The sequence below is a fragment of the Schistocerca serialis genome, chromosome 4, assembly GCF_023864345.2.
Source record: "Schistocerca serialis cubense isolate TAMUIC-IGC-003099 chromosome 4, iqSchSeri2.2, whole genome shotgun sequence".
Lineage (NCBI taxonomy): Eukaryota > Metazoa > Arthropoda > Insecta > Orthoptera > Acrididae > Schistocerca > Schistocerca serialis.
In genome coordinates, this window is record NC_064641.1 from 916,795,836 (window position 1) to 916,819,769 (window position 23,934).

The following is a 23,934-nucleotide window of genomic DNA, read 5'->3' on the forward strand; positions in this document are numbered from 1 at the left end:
AATACCAAGAGGAGACCACGACTGAGGTACATGGATCAAATCGTGAAAGATGTGGGATGTAACACCTATAAAGAAATGAAGAGAAAAGCTGAAAGACGCACAGAATGGAGACAAGCTGCCATTGTAGCTGTTGCAAACCAATCCTTGGATTGACCACTACAGAAGAAGAAGAATAATCCGATTATCACATAATATCAAATTCAAGTATCCCATTCGCGATCTTTGTGCCAAATCGCATTTGTCGTGTTATACCGGATGAAAATGTTGTGCAACGGATGATCGCATAGTTTTTTGGATTGTTCCACACCCGAACATCATCTCAGCTGACGGCTCCTGCGTGAGTTCCCTAGGTGTTTACAACAGTTACTTAACCTTTTATAAAATGTTAAGATGCTTGTGAGCTACAGCAGTTGAGAAGAGAATGTTAATTTCAAGTACTTTATAACCAATTTACGATAAACACCTACGGTAGTCTTCTCTGTTAATTATGTCAATTTTTATGACCTCGTACGGTGAATCGGACTGCGGTTGCGAGCAATTTATCACTCAAAGTTGAACAAATTTCAATAAAACAGACACGCTTTTCGAACTCCATTTGTATATTCCTCAAGTTACATTTAAGCAGGGAAAAGACACGTCTTATTACAAAGACATTGAGAAAAAGAGAGATGTTACCACAGAAAAATGAAGCCATTTCAAAGATCATGTCCCCGTCATTCAGAATTGTACATGCAAATTAATTTACATGACAGGACATATTCCTGGGCATTCGCCGTCGCACTACTAATATTAAATTATTATTTTCTTAGCGTGCAAGATCAGCACAAGGTAGACTACAAAGGCTGAGCAGTATTGAGATCTACTGACTGTGGTGTCCAGTAGATATGCGACAGTCCATCCACGTGCTCACAAAATCACTCGTTAACCACGCGAGCTGCATGAACCGGGGCTCTGCCATCTTGAAAAATAGCATCGCCGTTGGGGAACGAACGTCATACCACGAGATGGACCTAATCAGCCAAAACGGTCACAAAAAAAAATGGTTCAAATGGCTCTGAGCATAGAACTTAGAACTAACCTAAGGACATCACAAACATCCATGCCCGAGGCAGGATTCGAACTTGCGACCGTAGCGGTCTTGCGGTTCCAGACTGCAGCGCCTTTAACCGCACGGCCACTTCGGCCGGCAAAACGGTCAATAATGCTTTGCTGTAAAGCGACCTTGGAGAATAACCATGGGGCCCACGGAATAACAGGATATAGCTTCCCAAATCATCACCGAATCACCGCCAAGTTTCACTCTTGAGACATAAACTCGACCGGAAGTTGGAAACAGTGTGAAACAAGACTCATTCGACCAAATGACTTTCTTCAATTGTTCCACAATTGAGGTTTTATGTCTTCGTCACCACGTCTTCCTGTTATGCCCAGCGATTCCCTGCTTAAGGAGCTCCTTCGTGCTGTTTTGATGCTGACAGGATTCACCAGTGCGACATTCACTTTTTCAGCTTTCGTCCTCTTATTTTCCATGACAATCCTCTTCTATGACGTCCATCACGATCACTCAGCACACGATTTCGTCCTCATTGTGACGTAGCGGATGATGTTTTTCCATTATCCCTGTATGCTACATAATCTTCGATACGGTACTTCTTGAAACACCAAAGACTTCGGCTAGCTTGGTTGCGGAAGCGACCACCATAAAGCTGTCAACAATTTACCCACGTTCGAGTTCACTCAGCTCCGACATAACGCACTCAGAACTACACGGAACACTGTTGTGACCACGAGTGACACCTGCAACGTATTGGAGACACTGCACAGGTCCCGTGCTCACTCAGACACAACACCGCAACCTGCGAGCTCGGCCAGCTCCTGCATTTATGTACGAGTATGTATTTCTCGCGGTGTTTTGTCCAACTCCTATGCCTTCTGAGCTGTGTGTCGTACGATGACATAATTTTGCAGGTACTTCCAGCGGTAATCGTGGTTACTGTCTGTACAATACGATGGGAATAGAGTTGGTAGCAATGAGTAAATTAGAAGTAATAAATTAAAACGCGAATGTTGACGAAGTTTTACTGCATGAAGAGTGAAGATGTAGTTAGCAATAAACTGTGTTCCTTTTATTATTTTGTGTGGGATGTCAGCGAGAAAAAGTTTCACAAATGGTTTTAAATTAGGAAGCCGCTAAGCCTTCTCATTCTAAAATACTGAATGAATATTCTCTGGATAGTTTGTGTGCTCGAGTTACACCGCCTCAGGACATAAACATAGTTTCTAACTCCAATAGTTGATTGATTGTGTTAAACACTTAGCGTAATTTCACACGTCTTAACCCTTTCACGCCGGCGTCGTGCGCCAGTCCCGCCGGCCGTGCCTGCTGTACGGCGCATTTTCGCAGCTGCCCGCAGCGCTACTCTGTCCTGCTTTCACACTCGTCGTGTAATCAAATTATGGACTTAATGTCGTGTCGTGTGGCCAGAGCCTACCGGCGGGTAGACCGTTCGCCGGATGCAATTCTTTCGATTTGATTCCACTCCGGCGAGTTGCACGTCGATGGGGATGAAATGACGGTGATTAGGGCAACACAACACCCAGTCCCTGAGCGGGGAAAATCTCCGACTCAGCCGGGAATCAAACCCGGGCCCTTAGGATTGACATTGTGTCGCGCTGACCACTCAGTTACTTGGGGTGGACATTGGACTTTATACTACATATTTATTCGAGAAAATATATATACACATCACACATGTTTTTGATATTGTATGTCCAAGTCTGGGGATGTCAATCGAACAGCTGGAGTAGCACGTGTACCTGATGTAGAAGCAGCTACAACGGGTGTTTCACGTTCATCGTCAGATTCGGACGATGATTAGCTTTCTTCTTCGAAGTCACTACCCAATATGAGAGAAAGAGCTTCCTCGACAGTACATCGAATATCTGCAATACCACTTCTAGTAGAAACTAACTGAAGTTAACAACACGTCACTTCAGATTAAAAAGATGGCGGGAAATGAGCAGCACAGCTCAAGCGAAACCGACTGAATGCAGCTGCCATATAGTGACTCTGTTGTTAACTACAGACGTTGAACAAAGCCGCTAGATGATGCATAGGTCAAACTCCCACGTGAGTCGAGAGTAGTGAAGCAGAGAAATATGATGTGAGGCGTAACTGCTGCAGCAGTCCACCGGCTGAGCGGCACATTCGCTCCCGACTTTTACAGAAGTTATCCGTAGCGAAAGGGTTAATGAGTAGATTATGACAACATTTTGAATTTTTAAATGCGGTCAGTAATTATATAAAATACTGAAAATAAAATTGTTCCTCCTTGAAGCCGTTAGATGGACAACGTGCAACTCAGACTGAGTGACCGTCTGACCGGTTTAGCCGTTTAGTAATATACAGGGTGGACAGAGACAGTCTGAGAAGCTTGTTAGGGTGTTGCAGAGTAAGTCGTGCTTAGAAATAATTGTTTAAGAGAAGAATTCGATACGTGGCACCGTTTCAGAGTTAACTACCATTCAAGTGAGTCAGCCAGGCCGTTGCGCGCTCAGATTCAAGTAGGCCACCAGAGACGCTGTTGCCAAAAGAGCCCTTCGTTAGGTGTCCTACAACTGAAGAAGAGAGCCATTCGACAATACGATATGGGACGGTAGTGAAGATCGAACCGGAGCCAAAGACTCGGCAGTCTCTTGGGCTGTTATCTACACTAATTGCATATGGCGGACTGAATTTGCGCAGGTAACAGTGTGACTAGCTAAATTAAGTAACTTGGAAAAGACGCAATGAATCGAGTTTTTTTCTTAGCAGTTACTCCTCAGCACAACCTACTCTGCACAACAAATATTCTGAGACTGTTTCTGACCACCCTGTAGGTACACTAGTTGTTGGTGACGTCTTGGGTCTCTTCTTTCTTTATTGTGCCGCAGCGCATGTGGTACGAATTGTGAAACTGAATTTAACTGAAACTTCTTGGCAGACTAAAAGAGACTCGAGCTCGGGACCTTCGTATTGAGCAAGTGCTCTATCGACTGAGCTATCGTAGCACGACTCAGGCAGGACCCGCCCTCACAGCTTTACTTCCGCCAGTACCTCGTCTCCTACCTTCCAAACTTCACAGAAGCTCTCCTGCGGAACTTGCAAGACTAGCACTGCAGGAAGAAATGATACTGCGGAGACATGCCTTAGTCACAGCCTGGGGGATGTTTCCAGAATCAGATTTACACTCTGCAGCAGAGTGTGCGTTGATATATGAAACTTCCTGGTGGATTAAAACCGTTTGCTGGACCGAGACTCGAACCTGAAGCCTTCGCCTTTCGCAAAGGGTCGTGGATCGTACTTGGGTAGCTCAGTAGGTGGAGCACTTGCCCGCGAAAGGCAAAGGTCCCGAGCTCAAATCTAAGCACGAAACACAGTTTTAATCGGCCAGGAAGTTTCATATCAGCGCGCACTGCTCTGCAGAGCGAAAATCTCTTCAGAATTTAACTACCTCACACGAGGGCTCTGGTTGGTGATAACCGTTTACTACTACAGTTCGTCTTAGCCGAGCGGTCTAAGGCGCTGCAGTCATGGACTGTGCGGCTGGTCCCGGCGGAGGTTCGAGTCCTTCCTCACGCGTGGGTGTGTGTGTTTGTCCTTAGGATAATTTAGGTTAAGTAGTGTGTAAGCTTAGGGACTGATGACTTAAGCAGTTGAGTCCCATAAGATTTCACACACATTTGAACAATTTTAACTACAGTTCGCCAACGATCCTGTCGACCCACTATTATTAATCGCGAGGTAAAAGATAGGGCAGACGAACTCATTGTTGAGACCAGACTCGTGTAATGTTATTTACTCTCACAACTCGCCAACGTTGTTATGAACTAGGCTCGTATGTGTACGTTGGTATCGGGACCAGCCGTGTTAGGAACAGTCATACAAGAGGGCGAACTTAAAACGATTTCTCTCCTACCGACAGACCTTCACTTGGGGCATATCGTCATATTAAACAGCGACAGACGCAGAGTACGCTAACCCTAAAAGTGGTAAGTGTTTGGCTAAAGAGCAGCCGAAACTCAAGGTTGAGTTACAACCTTAATCGATTATTAAGGTGGGATCTCATCCGTCGGATCCCATGATATAGGGGATGAGGCAAGGGGTTCTAAATTTAGAACATTTTGCAGGAGATATTCAGTTTCAGTACGACCAAGGAACTACCTTACTATGAAGGAAATCCAATTGAAAACCTAGACCAGAGCCAGGGGGTTTCGCGAAAACCACTTCGTGAACTTTCTGTGGGGTTTCAGGGAAGGAACATCTTCCTTCAAAATCGTTCAAGTTGCTCTAAGCACTATGGGACTTAACATCTGAGGTCATAAGTCCCCCAGACTTAGAACTACTTAAACCTAACTAACGTCAGGACATCACACACTTCCATGCCCGAGGCAGGATTCGAACCTGCGACCGTAGCAGCAGCGCGGTTCCGGACTGAAGCTCCTAGAACACAGCGGCCGGCGAACATCTTCCCTTTCCAGGGTTTTCCATCTGACAGTGAGTTCACAAAGCATTTTTGTATAGATCACGCAGGATGCAATGGCTGATGTGCAATGATCAGTTTTCGTCCAAAGCCCTAGGCGAGTTCATTCGTTTGTTTAGAAGGGGGGGCCCGCAACCGTTTGCCATCTCTCAGCCGGTCGGCGACGGGAAAATAGACGCGCACGCCCTGTAATCTTTCTGAAACGAATTTACAGAAGCTACTAGGTAGAAAAATTTCATTTTCGCTTTACTTGTAGCTTTGTATGTCAGGTTCATTATGATGCGCCTATAATTTCGTTAAAGGTCGTAGTTATTGTGATATTTACGTGGAAGTAAGACACTGCGCAAAATCCGAAAAAGTTTGCAATGAAAAATAGGGAACACTATGATCTTGCTTTTGGTGCATATTACATAATATGTTGCTGTATATGAAATTTAGCTAACATATGGAATTTTTCTTTAGACTTGGCTGGAGGTATCTATCTTTCACCAATCTCGAAAAAATTGGTGTGACGTAGCGCACTCATTTGCGATCGCACCGCGCCATTGAAATACCCAGAGTGAAATATCCACAACATTCACCATATTTCAAGAACAATTTGAGATATCAAAATGAGATTTTGGCAAATGATAGTACATGAAGAGGAGAGTATTTTTCCGTATGGTTACTATGCAAAACTTCATTACCAAAACTGTTACTCCACTAACTACAGACTTTTTCGATGAAAGAATGTAATTTTTAAGGGCCATCGATAGCTGGTGAAACGAGAAATGCTTTGGGTTTCGGAACAACATCAGTGAAGTTATTACACGTTTATTTTGTACTATTTCTCAGATCCTCACTTCATAAATTTAATAGACCAGTGTCGCAGAATTCTCTCTCAGCTCCATCTGCACAACATGTTAGTGAGGTGAGGCTGTGTAAACTCCGCTGTGTTTTGTCAAAAGAGCAAATTTTAACTTGGCAACGAGAAATATGTATGTTTTACTCAAAATTCCCCACTCGTGACACGTCTCTGAAAGTTATAGATAGTTAACAAACCAGGTGAAAATAAATCACCGCATTTGCGGCGGAATTCTTTTTGGACACTAACTGAAGAAGAGGTGACACATCTTTTTGAATGATCGCTATGCAAGTGTGGGTATGAATGGACCCCACTTAATATTCACAAATAATGTGAGTACAGGCTTCAGTTTAGAACGGCACTTCCTCCACAGCGCCCTCTGCGCATGCGCCCTGCCGCCTTCACGTCTACCGGCCAGTATTCTGCGTATAATACTCGTTGTGTTCATCGAAACCAGGAATAACAATTCTAACGACATGCCTCTGAACTGCTTCGAAGTCTTCCTTTATCTGATCTGGTGGTCGGGCCGCTAAATGCATGAAATATAAAGGATTTACAATATTTGAAGGTTAAGAAAATTATCATATATGGGCTTTTCACGGGACACCAAAATACCGAATTCAGCATTTTCTGCTAATTTATCTTATTCTTGTAACTTAGTTGTCGAAACGAAATCAGTTTTGGGCTTATGTGTCGCTGATCAGCACACTCAGTCATGAATTTTTCTTATAACACATTTATCGAGGTTATGGGATGGCGCATCACATTATTTTTTTATAATTAGGCAATGCATTTAAGTTTAGATTTGCCTTATTTATGCTGTATCCTATGCCAGTTATCAAAATAATTTTAATAATACGGTCTGTGTATTACCACGAAATACTTTGGAATTTGAAAAGCTCTGACAGCAATTACTGATACTGTTTCACAAGTTCCGACATGGTCGCGAATCGAGTAGTGATCCAGAAAGTGTAAGTTAAATTTCTTTGTTTCCGTCTCTGATCACAAAATGATAGGTCCTCAGACCAGCTGTTGTCGTCAGCAATGACCATCTTCAAATCTGTTTTAAAAGCATCGTCAAAGGACGATGCTACTATGGCTCCATTATATTAGGACATGTTGATAAAACAGATCCGAAGATGGTCATTGCTGACCGAAACCGGTAGTCTCAGGACCTGTCATTTCGTGATCATAGACGGAAATAAAGAAATTTATTCTAGTGAAGCCGTATTTAAAGGAGGCAAGATTAACTGCAGCGCAGGACCAGCGGCAACAGGTAGACAGCAGATGTCAGTTGTCGACAGCTGACACTTGATGTTAGTTGTTTGCTGTACGAATACGATTATCTTTGAAGTAATATCAATGTCTAATTCAACTCGCAAGCAAGTTAAACGGCTTTGTGTTTATTTAGGAAGATGAGGAAGTAAATATATATGTCTTCACTTCGTCAATGTCATATCATTCAAGGCGAAATATTGAAGTTGTAAAAAAGAATTTACTGTTGTGTACAGGGGGGAAGAACGTCTGAGGCGAACGGGGCTGAGCGCTATGAAAGAATGGTTATTAATATTTCTGCACAAAAACGCATTGAGACAAGTCAGTGCTCTTGAAAAGAATAGGATTTATATTTACTTTGTAAACAAGAATCCTGTGAACAGACTTCAGTTGTGTCGTTCAGTTGTCATTTTTATCCATCATATTCTATAAGTTAGCAGTCCTACCAGGTGCAGATTCCAAACACTCGAACAGTACTCAAAAATGGGTCGCACAAGTGCTATGTACGTGCTCTCCTCCGCACATGAGCTGCTTACCTCCCGGTAAAATGAAATCGACCATTTGCCTTCCTTACAAACAATCTTGCGTCGCTTTGCAGCGACATATCTTGCATCAGAGTTGCACTTGCAATCTACGTCCTAAATTATTTGCCAGATGCATTCCAGTCTCTGTCTTCCTCTACAGTTTCTACTCTACAGCTTCCTCTAGGACCAATTAAGTTGTTCCCAGATGTCTTAACAGATGTTCAAAAATGTTCAAATGTGTGTGAAGTCTTATGGGACTTAACTGATAAGGTCATCAGTCCCTAAGCTTACACACTACTTAACCTAAATTATCCTAAGGACAAAGACGCACACCCATGCCCGAGGGAGGACACGAACCTCCGCCGGGATCAGCCGCACAGTCCATGACTGCAGCGCCTGAGACTGCTCGGCTAATCCTACGCGACTCTTAACAGATGTCCCACCATCCTATTCCTTCTTCTTGTCAATGTTTTCCTTATATTCCTTTCCTCTCCTATTCTCTGGAGAACCACCTCATTTCTTATCTCAGTTCACGTAACTTTCTACATTCTTCTGTAGCACCACGTCTCAAATGCTTCGATTTTCTTCTGTTACGGCTTACACACCGTTCATGTTTCACTACCGTACAATGCTGAACTCCAGACGTACGTTCTCATAAATTTCTTCCTCAAATTAAGGCCTATGTTCGATACAAGTAGATTTCTCTTGGTCAGGAATGCCCTTTTAGTCAGTGCTGGTCTGCTTGTTATGCCCTCTCTTACATGCATAAGGAAACTGTGCTATTGTACAGAGATCGTGTTGCCATACCAAAGTTGGCAACGTGAATCGAATACCACAGACATTGTTGTGACTTGGCAAGACAGCCAAGTCACTATGAGGTGAAGCCGAAAGGCACGCGCTTAAGCTCACGCAGGCTGGCGCGAGGTCTGGAACAGTTAAAGGATTTGAGTCTAGCAAATAAAGTACGTATCTGTTGGAATACTTAACTTTAACCCATAATTGGAGAACATCGCTCTTGATACATAATTACAATCTCAATATAAACTGGTAATGGCGCCTTGCTAGGTCGTAGCAAATGACGTAGCTGAAGGCTAAGCTAACTATCATCTCGACAAATGAGAGCGTATTTGTCAGTGTAGCATCGCTAGCAAAGTCGTCTGTACAACTGGGGCGAGTGCTAGGACGTCTCTCTAGACTTGCCGTGTGGCGGCGCTCGGTCTGCAATCACTGATAGTGGCGACACGCGGGTCCGATGTATACTAATGGACCGCGGCCGATTTAAAGGCTACCACCTAGCAAGTGTGGTGTCTGGCGGTGACACCACAGACATTAACGAGGCCTCGCTGCAATCCGCAACGACGTATGGGAGGGAGACCACAGCTATATCAGTCAACATCATCCTGTAAAATCAACGATTTCGGATGAATTTGTACTGTTATTAATGTTGAATATTGTTCCTCAAGAGAACACTTTGTTAGTTAGTGTATCAAGTGATGCTTTCCTAGTCGTAGAACTTTATAAATTATCCAGTAGCTCCGTGCCAAAGAAGTGTGTCAGAATTAAGTGAATATTTTATTGATGGTCTCTTGAAATTGCTGCAAGCAGTCGCCTTTATTTAGTGCGGTTTCGAACCGGCTAGCGATTCAGCAGCAGTTGGTAAATATTTATTGATATTTGCAGCAGTGTGGGGGTCGTGTAGCTGTGGCAAGATCTATATACGAAACATGAAAGCGCAGAGTATGGAGAGAATTATTCACTTTATGAGATCGATTTTGCTGCATTACTTACAGTTATTAGTATCCGTTGGCTATTTGTTGGTGTACACAGTGTTCTGGAAAACATAATAAATGTTTTCCAGTGACGTTAAATTACTGCACTTCACAGACTTAGCCACAAGTATCACGTTCCACATGCCTTATAAAACGTCAATAAACCAAGGAGTGTAGCTGAAGTTATTTCAAAAAGTTTGTGTTAGGCCACAGAGCCTCGCCGGCCGCGGTGGCCGTGCGGTTCTAGGCGCTCCAGTCCGGAGCCGCGCTGCTGCTACGGTCGCAGGTTCGAATACTGCCTCGGGCGTGGATGTGTGTGATGTCCTTAGGTTAGGTGGGTTTAAGTAGTTCTAAGTTCTAGGGGACTGATGACCACAGCAGTTGAGTCCCATAGTGCTCAGAGCCATTTGAACCATTTTGAACCACAGAGCCTCTTTGTTCAGCCCTTGTAATACTCACTGGTGACAGTAAGTAGGTATCTGTTTTTCTATTACAAAAAATGTAATTATATGGCTAAATTGGCATGTACTACTTACAAAATGTATTAAAGAATGAGTTTGGAAGATATTACATCTACAATTTTAGCACTGAAATTTCGTTTGACACACCATTTATCTTTTGTTTAATCAACATTGACGAGTATTTATGAAATAAACAATAAACATTGCAACACTACTTTTTTTTAATAATGAAATGTTAAGCAGGGTGATATGTGGGCTGAGAAGATAGTGTGTGTGTGTGTGTGTGTGTGTGTGTGTGTGTGTGTGTGTGTGTGTGTGTGTGTGTGTGTGCTTGAAGGAGAGTGTGTTGAGTAGATGAGTCAATGTGGAAGAGAAAGGGAGGGAGGAGTTTTTTGTGAGTTATTTAGATTTTCAAGTTTAATGATTATTTGAAATTTTGGGAAAACCTTTGCTAAGTCTGTTCGTTCATTTAACCCTTAATTCGCGAGGTGACTTTTCCGTAACGTATACCACGAGGTGGGGCCTCTGGACCCCTATGTTTAAACCGAGATTAAGGCAAAAATCATTTGAAATTTTTAGTTTATGCTATATAACATTTATTTTTAGAATTATTTAAGTGTTGTTTAAATACTTCTAGTTTATTTTACTGCACTAAACAAAGCCTGCAGCATTTTACTGTTTATCATACAAAAGCACGTACTTTTCTGTGGTTCTTCTAAATAGTACACATAAATGGACTGTTAGAGAACTGAATTTTACATTCTCAAAAATTATACAATCTCTGTAGCAAACAAATTTCCAAATAAAACTAAATTCCAGGGTTTACATTTGCTCATAAAAATTCCACCCGATAGGTACATACAAAAAGTCTGTCAAACTGACATTCATTGCTGGGAACTACATTTTTCTTATCACCACTCAGAACATATTCGACTTTAACCGTATTTCACTGAAGAAACAGACAGATCCCCATTACTCTCCCGAAGTTCTTCCTCTGAATAATACTCTAGTTCGATAGCAGATCTGTGATCACAGGCTAATGTAAAATCGTCGTCTTCTTTGCGTACTTCGTTATCTATATAACTGACACCTTCCTCCATAGACCGACTAACAATTTCATCAAACTCGGGAAAGCTAAAAATGACACATTCGCACCAACACATTTTGAGCTATACGGTACCGTACTGAAGAAAACAGGTAAGCAGTTCACGAGGCGCGGTCTAGGAGACTCCAACACCTATCAATAACACGTGTCAACAGTAAACACAGAAGGCGATAACGCAACCGACAACAACACATGGTAGACTTGACAATTGAAGGAGGGTAGGGGCAGTATAGAGCGTTCCACTACAACTGGCCTTGGAGAGAGAGTTCGAAAATTTTCGCGCGGTCTGAGAGGTCACACCTCGTGAATTAATACACTACTGGCCATTAAAATTGCTACACCACGAAGATGACGTGCTACGCATGCGAAATTTAACCGACAGGAATAAGATGCTGTGATATGCAAATGATTAGCTTTTCAGAGCATTCACACAACGTTGGCGCCGGTGGTGACACCTACAACGTACTGACATGAGGGAAGTTGCCAACCGATTTCTGATACACAAACAGCAGTTGACCGGCGTTGCCTGCTGAAACGCTGTTGTGACGCCTCGTGTAAGGAGGATAAATGCGTACCATCACGTTTACGACTTTGATAAAGGTCGGATTATAGCCTATCGCAATTGCGGTTTAACGTATCGCGACATTGCTGTTCGCATTGGTCGAGATCCAATGACTGTTAGGAGAATGTGGAATCGTTGGGTTCTGGAGTGTAATACGGAACGCCGTGCTGGATCCCAACGGCCTCGTATCACTAGCAGTCGAGGTGATAGGCATCTTATCCGCATGGCTGTAATGCATCCCTGAGTAAACAGATGGGGACGTTTGCAAGACGACAAGAATCTGCACGAACAGTTCGACGACGTTTTCAGCAGCATGGACTATCAGCTCGTAGACCATGGCTGCGGTTACCCTTCACGCTGTATCAAAGACAGGAGCACCTGCGATGGTGTACACAACGATGAACCTGGGTGCACGAATGACAAAACGTCATTTTTTCGGATGAATCCAGGTTCTGTTTGTAGGTTCGAATCCTGCCTCGGGCATGGATGTGTGTGATGTCCTTACGTTAATTAGGTTTAATTAGTTCTAAGTTCTAGGCGACTGATGACCTCAGAAGTTAAGTCGCATAGTGCTCAGAGCCATTTGAACCAGGTTCTGTTTACAGCATCATGATGGTCACATCCGTGTTTGGCGACATCGCGGTGAACGCACATTGGAAGCGTGTATTCGTCATCGTCATACTGGCGTATCACCCGGCGTGGTGTTACGGGGTGCCATTGGTTACACGTCTCGGTCACCTCTTGTTTGCATTTACGGCACTTTGAACAGTGGACGTCACATTTCAGATGTGTTACGAGCCGTGGCTCTACCCTTCGTTCGATCCCTGCGAAACCCTACATTTCAGCACGATAATGCAAGACCGCATGTTGCAGGTCCTGTACGGGCCTTTCTGGATACAGAAAATCTTCGAATGCCGCCCTGGCCAGTACATTCACCAGATCTCTCACCAACTGAAAACGTCTGGTCAATGGTGGCCGAGCAACTGGCTCGTCACAATACGCCAGTCACTACTCTTGATGAACTGTGGTATCGTGTTGAAGCTGCATGGGCAGCTGTACCTGTACACGCCATCCAAGCTCTGTTTGACTCAATGCCCAGGCGAATCAAGGTCGTTATTACGGCCAGAGGTGGTTGTTCCGGGTACTGATTTCTCAGGATCTATGAACCCAAATTGCGTGAATCTGTAATCAGATGTCAGTTCTAGTAGAATATATTTGTCCAATGAATACCCGTTTATCATCTGCAATTTTTCTTGGTGTACTAATTTTAATGGCCAGTAGTGTAGTTAATATGGTGTGCGGTAAGTTTTAATACGAGTGAAGATCTCTAATTCTTTCAGGAGGTTCATTTTTATACATTGGGTCTGCAATGTGTAGGATATGGAGGTTTGTTTTGGTGTTTCAGATTTGTGCTAGGTGGACTGCAACACTAGATTTACTTAAATTTTTTTAAACGTGGTGCATCTGTATGTTGTTTGTATCGAATTTCGAAGTTTCGGCCTGTGTACCCTAAGTAGTAGCAGGAGGAGCTATCGCAGACGATGTCTGTTCAAAAAATGTGGAACATTCGAAATTTCGCGCCAATGGTGTGTTGGAGCGAAATACTGTTGGCATCGCGGTACACGCCTGTGTTTAATGTATAACTACGGAAGTTTCGTTGTTGTATGTCTCTTAGTTACTCTTCAGTGTTGAATTGCGTAGAACGTTGAGTCGCACAGTTTGCAAATTTCGAGATGGCAGAGCTAGAGGAGCAACGCTTCTGCATTAAGTTTTCCGTCAATCTCAAGGTAACCTTTACAAAAACACAAAAAATGATGCAGGAAGCCTACAGTGATTAGTAGTTAGGCCGTACTCGGTGTTAGGAACAGTTCACACGGTTTAAAAATGCTCAGACGGAAGCTGAAGGTGACCCTCGATCTGGACGTCCTTCGACGACTACCGGCGACGCTCATTGCAGGAACACCAACGAAATTCTGCGTGACAGTCGAAGTCTGTCGGAGGTATTGCAGAAGAATGAAACATTTCAGTTGGCTCTGAGCACTATGGGACTTAACTCAGTCCCCTAGAGCTTAGAACTACTTAAACCTAACTAACTTAAGGACGTCACACACATCCATGCCCGAGGCAGGATTCGAACCTGCGACCGTAGCGGTCGTGCGGTTCCAGACTGTAGCGCCTAGAACCGCTCGGCCACCGCGGCCGGCCATTTCAGTTGGATCATGTCATGAAATCCTGACACAGAATTTTGGAATGCATCGTGCTGCCGCCAAGTCCGTCCCACGGCGTGACTCTTGCACCAAAAATGAAATCACTGTGCTGCGTCATCCTCCGTACTCTCGTATATCAGATGTGTGGATAGGTGGTTTGCCTGTTTTGGTGTTATGTACTATTTTGCTTCATATTTTGTTGTTTGTGCGGTAACTCATATTTGCTTTGTGTAGTTTAAACAGAATACTGTATGCACCAACAACCAACCAACGGATTCTAATAATTGTAAAGTGCAACGAAACCGATCTCATAATTTGAATAATTCTAGCTACATTCAATGCTTCCATGTTTTGTATGCACATATTGCCACATCGGCACTACCCCCACAGTGCTGCAAAGAATCAATAAACATGAACCATCTGATGATAAATCGCTAGGTGGCTCGAAATCGGTGATGGGATAATAAAAATTGAAGAACAAAACCAAAAGCGACTGGTTGCAGTAATTTCTGGGAACCTTTATTCATCACAGTCGCAGTGATCATCCGTGACGGATAAAAGTTTTAAATCTTTTATTCATTAATGTAATAAAGTTAACTAGTATTTCACGTTCTCTAGTTTGATGGGCCTTCCTCCCAGAGCAATCAACGAATCCGCAGCAGTTGACAAATTATTTTCTCTCTACCTATTTAAAAATTTCCAATTGATCTCCTCAGTTTATCGCTCTGGCGGAATCGGAGCTGCTAGTTTACTTACACCATTCGTGTGAGACTACTGACGGTCGGAAAGCCGATACTTGATTGGACTACAAAAATCAGCTCCGTCCTTACAAGTAAACTTAGCTAAAATCGCTTTAGGTTGAACGCGATGACCGAGCCATCGGCGTTCCTGCCTTCGGACGTAAGGCGCGTACAGGCAGAGGGCGTGAGGCGGGCTTTAGGCGCCCGTCCCCGACGCTTCCGAACGCCAAGCGAGGCGCTCCTCCGCTAACTGCCCCCCCCCCCCCCCCCCCACCGCCCGCCATCGCCTTGCTTACTCCTCAGCTTCTCGTTCGGCGTCAGCATTTCTCTCGATTCGCGACTTTCCAATTACTGTCTCCGGCCCGCCCAGGCATCGTCCGCTCGTTATTTTTCGCTCGCGTCTCCGATTTCTCGACGGAAGAGAGGAGCGCCCTGGCCTACGTTTACAGACGCTGATTCATTTCTCTTTATAATGATACTTTACGCTATCTCCGAGGCAGCACTATTCGCCGTCCTCTCATCCCGAGAGGCTACTTCTTGCGTTAAGTTGCTGCAAAGCAATTAAAGAAGTAGTTCGTCGATTCCTCGAGAAGTTCGCTCGAGGGCATTTCACAGAAGCTAATTTATACCGGAGAAACGTTTACTGAGTTGCAAAGAAATCATAATGACGAATGAATTTCGTTACTTTCTCAGCTTCATTTGCAGATACGCCACCACGAAATTACAGTATACCATCTATAGTTGGCGCTTTAGTCAACTCTCGAAATGAGTATAATCAACCGGCATTTTCAGAGTGAAGAGAGATCGCTACCCGTGTCGTATGTGTGTCAATATCGGAATTAATTTCTGTTTTACCGAGCGAGGTGGCGCAGTGGTCAGCAGACTAGAATCGCATTCGGGAGGACGACTGTTCAAACCCACGTCCGGCCATCATGATTAAGGTTTTCCGTGATTTCGCTAAATCGCTTCAGGCAAATTCCGGGATGGTTCTTTTGAACGAGTATGGTCGGTTTCTTTCTCCATCCTTCCCTAATCCGATGGGACCGATGACCTCGCTGTTTGGTCCACTCCCCAAATCAACCAACCAACTTCTGTTTTGTTGTACGTAAATGGTCTCATTTTAAGTCATGACGATGTAGAAATAACTCAAGCGATGAGAACCATAAAGGCCTAAAACACAACACCGTCCATTTTGAGGTTGTAGACATATATAACATGCTCCTGAGATCTGTTCATCTTATGGTGAGTCAGCTTTATCTGTGCTATAGGCCCACATTCTATACATGAACTTTAACTGAAAGCTGTCTACCGATTTCTCTGACATTAATTCCATATTGGCCTGATGACTGTGTGCTTGAACCCCATAGGATTCTCACCGCTTCAGTTCTTTTCGTCAAGTCTACTGGAGAGCATTCAACAACAGGAAAGATAAATGGATGGTTTTAAGAAACTTTTAATTTTTTTCTGAAGCTGTGCGAGCACTAGACGTGGATAAACCATAATCATATGTTTCTGTGCTGCAGAAGAACTGATCTCCCTCCCCCTGTCCCCCTCAACAGCAAACCAACGAATAAAACTTAGTTTAAAAGATGTCTGTGTGTGCACTTTAACACTTAATACAACGGAACAACCGTCTCAAGGGTAAATAGGGTTTACGTTTATTCCGCTAGAGACGCTGAAAATCACCCTACGGTTCTAGCCGGCTACAAGAGTCTTATTTGGCATTTAGCCGTACTGCAGTGAAGGTGACATGTCTCATCGTGCTGATTTACTTAGCAAAACTTGCTTCCATTCCAGACCCAAACAGCTTCACAAGCGTATTTCCCAGCGAAGAGCAAATATTCAGCCGCCTCATAGACTGATGTTCCTGAACTCGCACTGTTGTGGCTCTTTAAGTTACTTTACGTTACATTTTCAGTTACCTGACTACGCTGCAGGTTCATTTATATTTTAATGACTTTGCTTAGCGGAATTTGGAATCAATATCTTCATTCGTAACATTATAACTACCAAATCATTATTAAGTACGGTGTCAGTTCGTTTTAGTGAGTTCTTTTCCTATAAAATTATAATTTTACTCTTTCGGTATATTGACTGTACATAGGTTCTTACTTTATACACTATTAATTTTGATTTAATTTATTATGGCTCATTCATTTTGCCGTTGTTTCTTCGTTGTTTGCCTGTTTGTCAAGAAAGGTAGCTACTTTTTTACAACTGCTTTCGTTAATTACGATCAACAAGGAAATTACTATCTCAGGCTGTTTTCTTTAGACTGAAGTTGTTGGAAAAATACCTGCAAATGTGTCTAAAAGAAGCAGACGAATTAAGCAGATGACGGAGCAGACCCTGACTCTGAAATTGACTACTGTGATTCATACGTTCCCACCGAAAATGATCTGTCAATTGTAGAACACTGCACTGGCTCACTAGCTCAGAAATATCAGAAATTGAGCTGCACCAGAATATTTTGTATGAAGAGAACGCAACAAGCCTGTCAGCACCACCAAACTGAGAAAGTGAGCAATCTCAATTCTGATGATAATGCGCCAGATAAGATAAACGCGGAATGTGACCCTCCAGATACACCACACGTTCCAATTCCTCTGCTCACTTTATCTCAGAACTACCGAAATTATTCTGTTCATTATTTTTGTATAAGTAAAATAGAAACTGTGTTTGAGACTGATCAATTTTCTTTGTGAAATTGAATGAAAAATTAAAATTTTTGCATTTCAACACTTCTTTCACATTAAATTTTCAGATAAATTCCAATACTCAAAAATGACTTAATACTCTCAGAAGAAAGCGATATTCGTCCCACAGGAAACGTTCAAACTCCCTGTCCTCTTCCAAGCAGATATTACCGCACTGTAAAACGGTGTTTCTGTCTAAGTGTTAAAAAGAACATTAACTAGAAGTGACGTACTATACGACGGTGAGTCAAATGAAAATCGTACATATTTTTTAATTTTGTTTTTAAGATTGTTAATTATTAAACACTCTGTGTACAAGGTATTCATTCTTTAGCTGATGCTACCATTATTTGCATAGTGAAATAATGACAACGTTTCGTCTTTGCACTCGAAGATGTGATATGTATCGCGAGGTCCACCGCATATGGTGCACTGTCAACTGTTGGTGGGGTTATGATATTCCTTAATTGAGCATACTCAGTGACGTAGTCCCCGGGTCAGTTTAACGCCCAAGTGACACAAGCCGCCATTCTGCGCACCGACATGCAAGATTTCTACACAGGACGTATCGCAGTTGGTAGAGGCTGCTTAGGGCCCTAGGCAAACATGGCCGTCAGAGATTTGTTTACAGTGTGTGTCGGTGGAAGCGTACAAGGGAAAGGGGAGAGGGGGACTCCAAATGATAACCCGCTTGCGTGCGAAATGCTCTCGAACCAGCCTTGTGTAGTCCTTATGCTGCAGCCCTCGAGTACAGTTGGAGCTGCTCGAAGTTGGATTGCTTCCATTCGGTACTTGTCATCGCTGTGTGTTGAAGGGTACGTGAACTATATTTTTTTTGCTTTTTGCCACCTGTCTTCCAAGAGTCTTGAGTTACTTGAGCTGATATACGGTTATGAACGGCCATCAGGCCTGCAATGAAGTAAGTTGTGTCTCCCAAGACGTAGGTTATCCTGTTTCGAGTTTATTTTGAAACGCATAGCCTTCTTTTCAGATATGCAGACTTAACTCCCTCTAGTTGTTTGAGATTGGAACATATGAGCCCTCTCCATATACGTACGCCGTATAATGCAGTTGGTGCAACTGCAACCTTTATGTTGAACACTCTTAGGGCCATTCTTACAAATAGTAGACTGAATTTCTTTGCCTCAATAGTTGCCATCATCGCTCTCTCTAGTCTTTCTTCAATGTGCTTGGAAAAGAGCTGTGACCTCCAGTGTAATTTCTAGATATTTGTAGGTTGTAACTATTCCCAGTCCTCATTCGCTTCAGATGAATTTCTCATCGTTCCCAGTGTTCCTCCTTTCCCAAATTTCATTACTTGTCTTTATTTATGACCACTCTCCTAATTTTTTGCTTCATGCAGAGACATCTCTTTCTCCTAGTACGATCATATCATCCACCTTTTGCCACTTTCTCACTTCTTCCTACTCCTTCCTTTGGACCACGTCGTGAGTAAATAGGATTTATACCATGTCCCTGCAGTATTACATTCTTTTTCTGGATTCCTTGGGACTGCGTTAATGCATATCATGAATTCTAATTGTGTTTCTCCAGTTATACTTACTATGGACTTCAGGATATGATTTTCTGCTCCTAATATGGACAGTAGTTTTTCCAGTACTCTACTGCTGTTTATCACGTCGAAAGCTTGTCTGCAGTCAACAGAGACGCGCATGCAAAACCTTTAGTTTAGACAGCGTTTCGCTTGTGAACTGGAGAATGTATCCCATTTCTTGGGTGTCTGACCTACCGGGAATGAAGCCGTGCTGATTCCATGGTATTACAGGTATTGTGTTGTCATGGATCTTTTAAAGTATGATGTTGTTCATTATCTTGAGCGGTGCACATTCCAAGGCAATCCCTCTACAGGAATACGGTGAGTTCTGCGATCCTTTTTCTTTGTAGTTCACTTTAACTGTCGATTGTTTCCCTGCTACGGGGACGTTCATGATTTTTAGATACTTTTTTAGTAGTGTTATCCACAGTTTCTCGGCGTTTATCGCTGTTCCTTTCATTAGCTCACACCACGTACTGTCTGGACCAGCTGCCTAACGGGGTTTGTTTCTTTCGATTGCTTGCCAGATTTCGTCTTCTGTTTTTGTTTTCAGTTACTGTGGTTCCTCCTTCAGTATGATAGTGCGAGCTCTTATTCTGGAGCAAGTTTATGAAGTAGTTCCCACTCTGCCCTCGAGATACTTGGGGTCATTTTTGTTTACTGTGCTTCCAGGGCTTTGTAGAGCTTTGCTTCTGATTCGTGCGGTAATTCTTCTTCTTTTATCAAAGTGTATTTTTCTTTCAGGAGTGCGTTGTTTCCCATTTTTGTAGGCATATAGCTGCGTCTTCATATGTAGCGTTTACTGTCAAACCAGGGTTTCCTTTTCCTTTATGTTGATCGAGAGTCGCTGGCTGCGTCAGGGATTCAATTATTCACTGCGGTGCATCATCAGAGCTGCCTCTTTCTGTTACCCTTAACATTTTTTTCAGCACTTACGTTCTCCACTAGCGGGTCGGGGACGACTTTTGTTGGAGTCCATCAAAATGCGTTTTGTGTGTCTCTCTTTGTTGACGTGATCCGAAATTTTGCTCTTACTGGGAGGTGTCTCCTTACAGGCGTGCTTCGAGAATGTGATGGTTGTTAAGCTTTGGAGCTTTATCTCATGTCCTCGGCTAAATACAGAGTGTTTTACAAAGAACATACATATTACAAAGTATCACATACAGGGTGGTCCATTGACAGTGACCGGGCCAAATATCTCACTGCTTGAATACTGCTCAGCAGTGTGGGATCCGTGCCAGATAGGGTTGATAGAAGAGATGGAGAGGATCCAATGGAGAGCAGTGCGCTTCGTTACAGGATCGTTTGGTAATCGTGAAAGCGTTACGGAGATGATAGATAAACTCCAGTGGAAGACTCTGCAGGAGAGACGCTCGGTAGCTCGGTACGGGCTTTTGTTGAAGTTTCGAGAACATGCGTTCACCGAGGAGTCAAGCAGTATATTGCTCCCTCCTACGTATATCTCGCGAAGAGACCATGAGGATAAAATCAGAGAGGTTAGAGCCCACAGAGAGGCATGCCGACAATCCTTCTTTCCACGAACAATACGAGACTGGAATAGAAGGGAGAACCGATAGAGCTACTCAAGGTACCCTCCGCCACACACCGTCAGGTGGCTTGCGGAGTATGGATGTAGATATAGACGTAGAAATTAGCATCAAACGGAAAAATAAGAACAACAAATCTGTTCGAGCGTGACGGGGGAAAACAGATGGCGCTATGGATGTCCCACTAGATGGAGCTGCCATAGGTCAAATTTTTAGAGACTGCATTTTTTAAAATAGGTACCTCCATTTTATTACATATTCGTATAGTACGTAAATAAACAGAAATGTCTGATTTGGAACATTTGTTTCGCTTTGTGATGGATGGCGATGTGATATTCCAACACTTGTAATATACCTAACCTATTTAGATGAACAGTTGGTAATAATTTGGTTTTTTAAATTAAAACACAAAAAATAGTTACATCTGGACTTTATTACTGTTGTTCCAATGAGATACATTTACTTTTGTGACCTTATCATAAATTATGGGAACGCATGCCGTTACTGCGTGAGCAACCCTAAGAACGTCATTAATGTAATAAATGCTCAAAACGATGTCCTTCAACACCAATGCATTTGGCAATACACGTAACGAAATTCCTCTCAACAACGAGTAGTTCGCCTACAGTAACTGTCGCACAAGCATTGACCATAAGCTGACGCATGTTTTCAGGCGTTGTCTGATGATTACGAAGACAAATAAGCGGATTAAGATGGATCGACGTGGAAATATGACGGAATGAGAAAGGCGCTGTCGTCTTTGTATGTGCTCTTGACCACACCGTGAATGAAGTCACCCGATTTCTTAGTGTATCAGTGGGAATTATCAAAAATGTTCAAATGTGTGTGAAATCTTATGGGACTTAACTGCTAAGGTGATCAGTCCCTAAGCTTACACACTACTAAACCTAAATTATCCTAAGGACAAGCACATACACCCATGCCCGAGGGAGGACTCGAACCTCCGCCGGGACCAGCTGCACAGTCCATGACTGCAGCGGCCCTAGACCGCTCAGCTAATCCCGCGCGGCTGGGAATTGTCCAACGCGTGTACAGAGCATAGTGTATCCCTGGCGCTCATGTAACACGGCTAAGAGCAGTGGTCGTAAAAAGGTCCTAACGGACGGCCACTTGATACGAATGTCACGCCTCGCCCACGACAATCTGACACAGACGCTGCCACTGAATGCAGGTCCATCTCAACCAGTTTCCGAGTGAACATTGCGAAGGGACCTGCTTATAATAAACGTTTGCAGTCGGATACTTTGCTAAAGGTCACTGCTCACAAAGGCCCCCACATGCCTAAAGTTGGCCAAACCACGCTCAAACTGCACAGTAGCTGGCTGGAGACGAAATGATAGAGGCCAATTGTTTCATGAAACCTGAGTGGTCCGCAGTCGCAGGGGTAACAACAAGCTTTGTCTTCACGGCACTTATGAAACGCTCCTCAGTGTTACCGATTAATGGCATCCCCTCTGCACGTTTGTTTGAAGTAATGTTCGTAATTCTACGACTTCCTATACTGACTCATTTCTTGAATCCGCTTAACCAGCTCTAGGGAGCCAGGGATCACCAGTTTGCACACCATTTGCGATTCGGAGGGCGTAGATTCATAAATCAACGTCAGTAACGTTACATTGTCTCCCTGGTACAGTTCTAAATTGTTCCAAAGGTTTTCTTTCACGCTTTTTTTACTTTTACAATACAAAGATGGTTTTTCATACTGCTTAACTAAAAATGTTTTTCCCTCCATCCTTTAATCAAATATTCAAAGCCTTTTCTTTGTCTCTGAAAGCTGTTTGCGAATTGGGATATTTCAGGTGCCTGCAAAATTCTAGCGGAGGACGAGATGTAGAAGAAGATAAAAGCATATGGAAACCCCTCACCGAATAAAATATGTTGGATGCTGGTCTATTATTGTTGCAACTATTGTACGAACCATTTCATCGTCATTTTGCAACAAAAATCTGCAGACAGTAATCCACATAGTTTCAATTTGAATGCTGGCTGCAATGATTTTCAGAAGATCTCAATAAGATTTACTAGTGATAGTGGTCCATAAGTGTGTAGAGTTCCAAGATGATCTGGACCTACTTTCCTCACAAAGAGGGTCAGCAGAATGTTCCTTGTCCCTAGGTGTTGCTTCTGTTGCTGAAGAGCGATATTCCTCACACATCGTTTTCATTTCTGGTTAGCAGTAACTAACTCTGGTTTCTAACCCGGTGAGAATTATTGGAAGGAAGTCATTTCCCTCCTGTTCAACCTCCCGCAGAAGCTGTTCATACACACAAATGCAGCACTGTTTCTCTTCAGGAGTGAGCAGCTGGGGCATTCAGTATACTGACATTTCGTGAAACTGCAGCATAAAACGTTGTGGTGAAACATGAGTAATGTTTGCAGTAAGAATTTCTATCGTTCTAACAGGAAAACATGGTCTTATTCGGAGACTGAACTCTTCATCAACACCATCGAGGAAACGTGCAGGCGTTAATATACGAGTAGCAACTATAGCGAACCACTTTCTCCATGTTAATAGCCAATAAGAAATTCAGTAAAAAGATCAAAACTGAACTACTTCAGGCAAAACTAGTGGCTTGGCGACATGATTTATATTCTCAATTAATTATATCTTCAAATGTGCAATGTTTAATTACATCCGAAGTTGAAACGCTGCAGGCTTCAATGGGATATTCCCAGAACTACTTAAATACTGTGGGCTTATTACTCAACGATGGCCCATTTCTTTCTTCAACTGCATATTAGAATCAAAAGGACTACCACCAGTCAACAACGAGTCCAAAATTATTGCACTACTGTAATCCGGTAAGACCCAGACTTCCCATAAAGGTGCAGACCAGTCGCACTCTTCTGTCACATACAAATTACTCCAAAGGTTGATCCTAAACATAGTAACATCGGCTTCTGAAGTGCTAATCTTGGTAGAATAATATTGAAAAAATGGTTCAAATGGTCTGAGCACTATGGGACTTCATCAGTCCCCTAGAACTTAGAACTACTTAAACCTAACTAACCTAAGGACATCACACACATCCATGCCCGAGGCAGGATTCGAGCCTGCGACCGTAGCGGTCACGCGGTTCCAGACTGAAGCGCCTAGAACTGCACG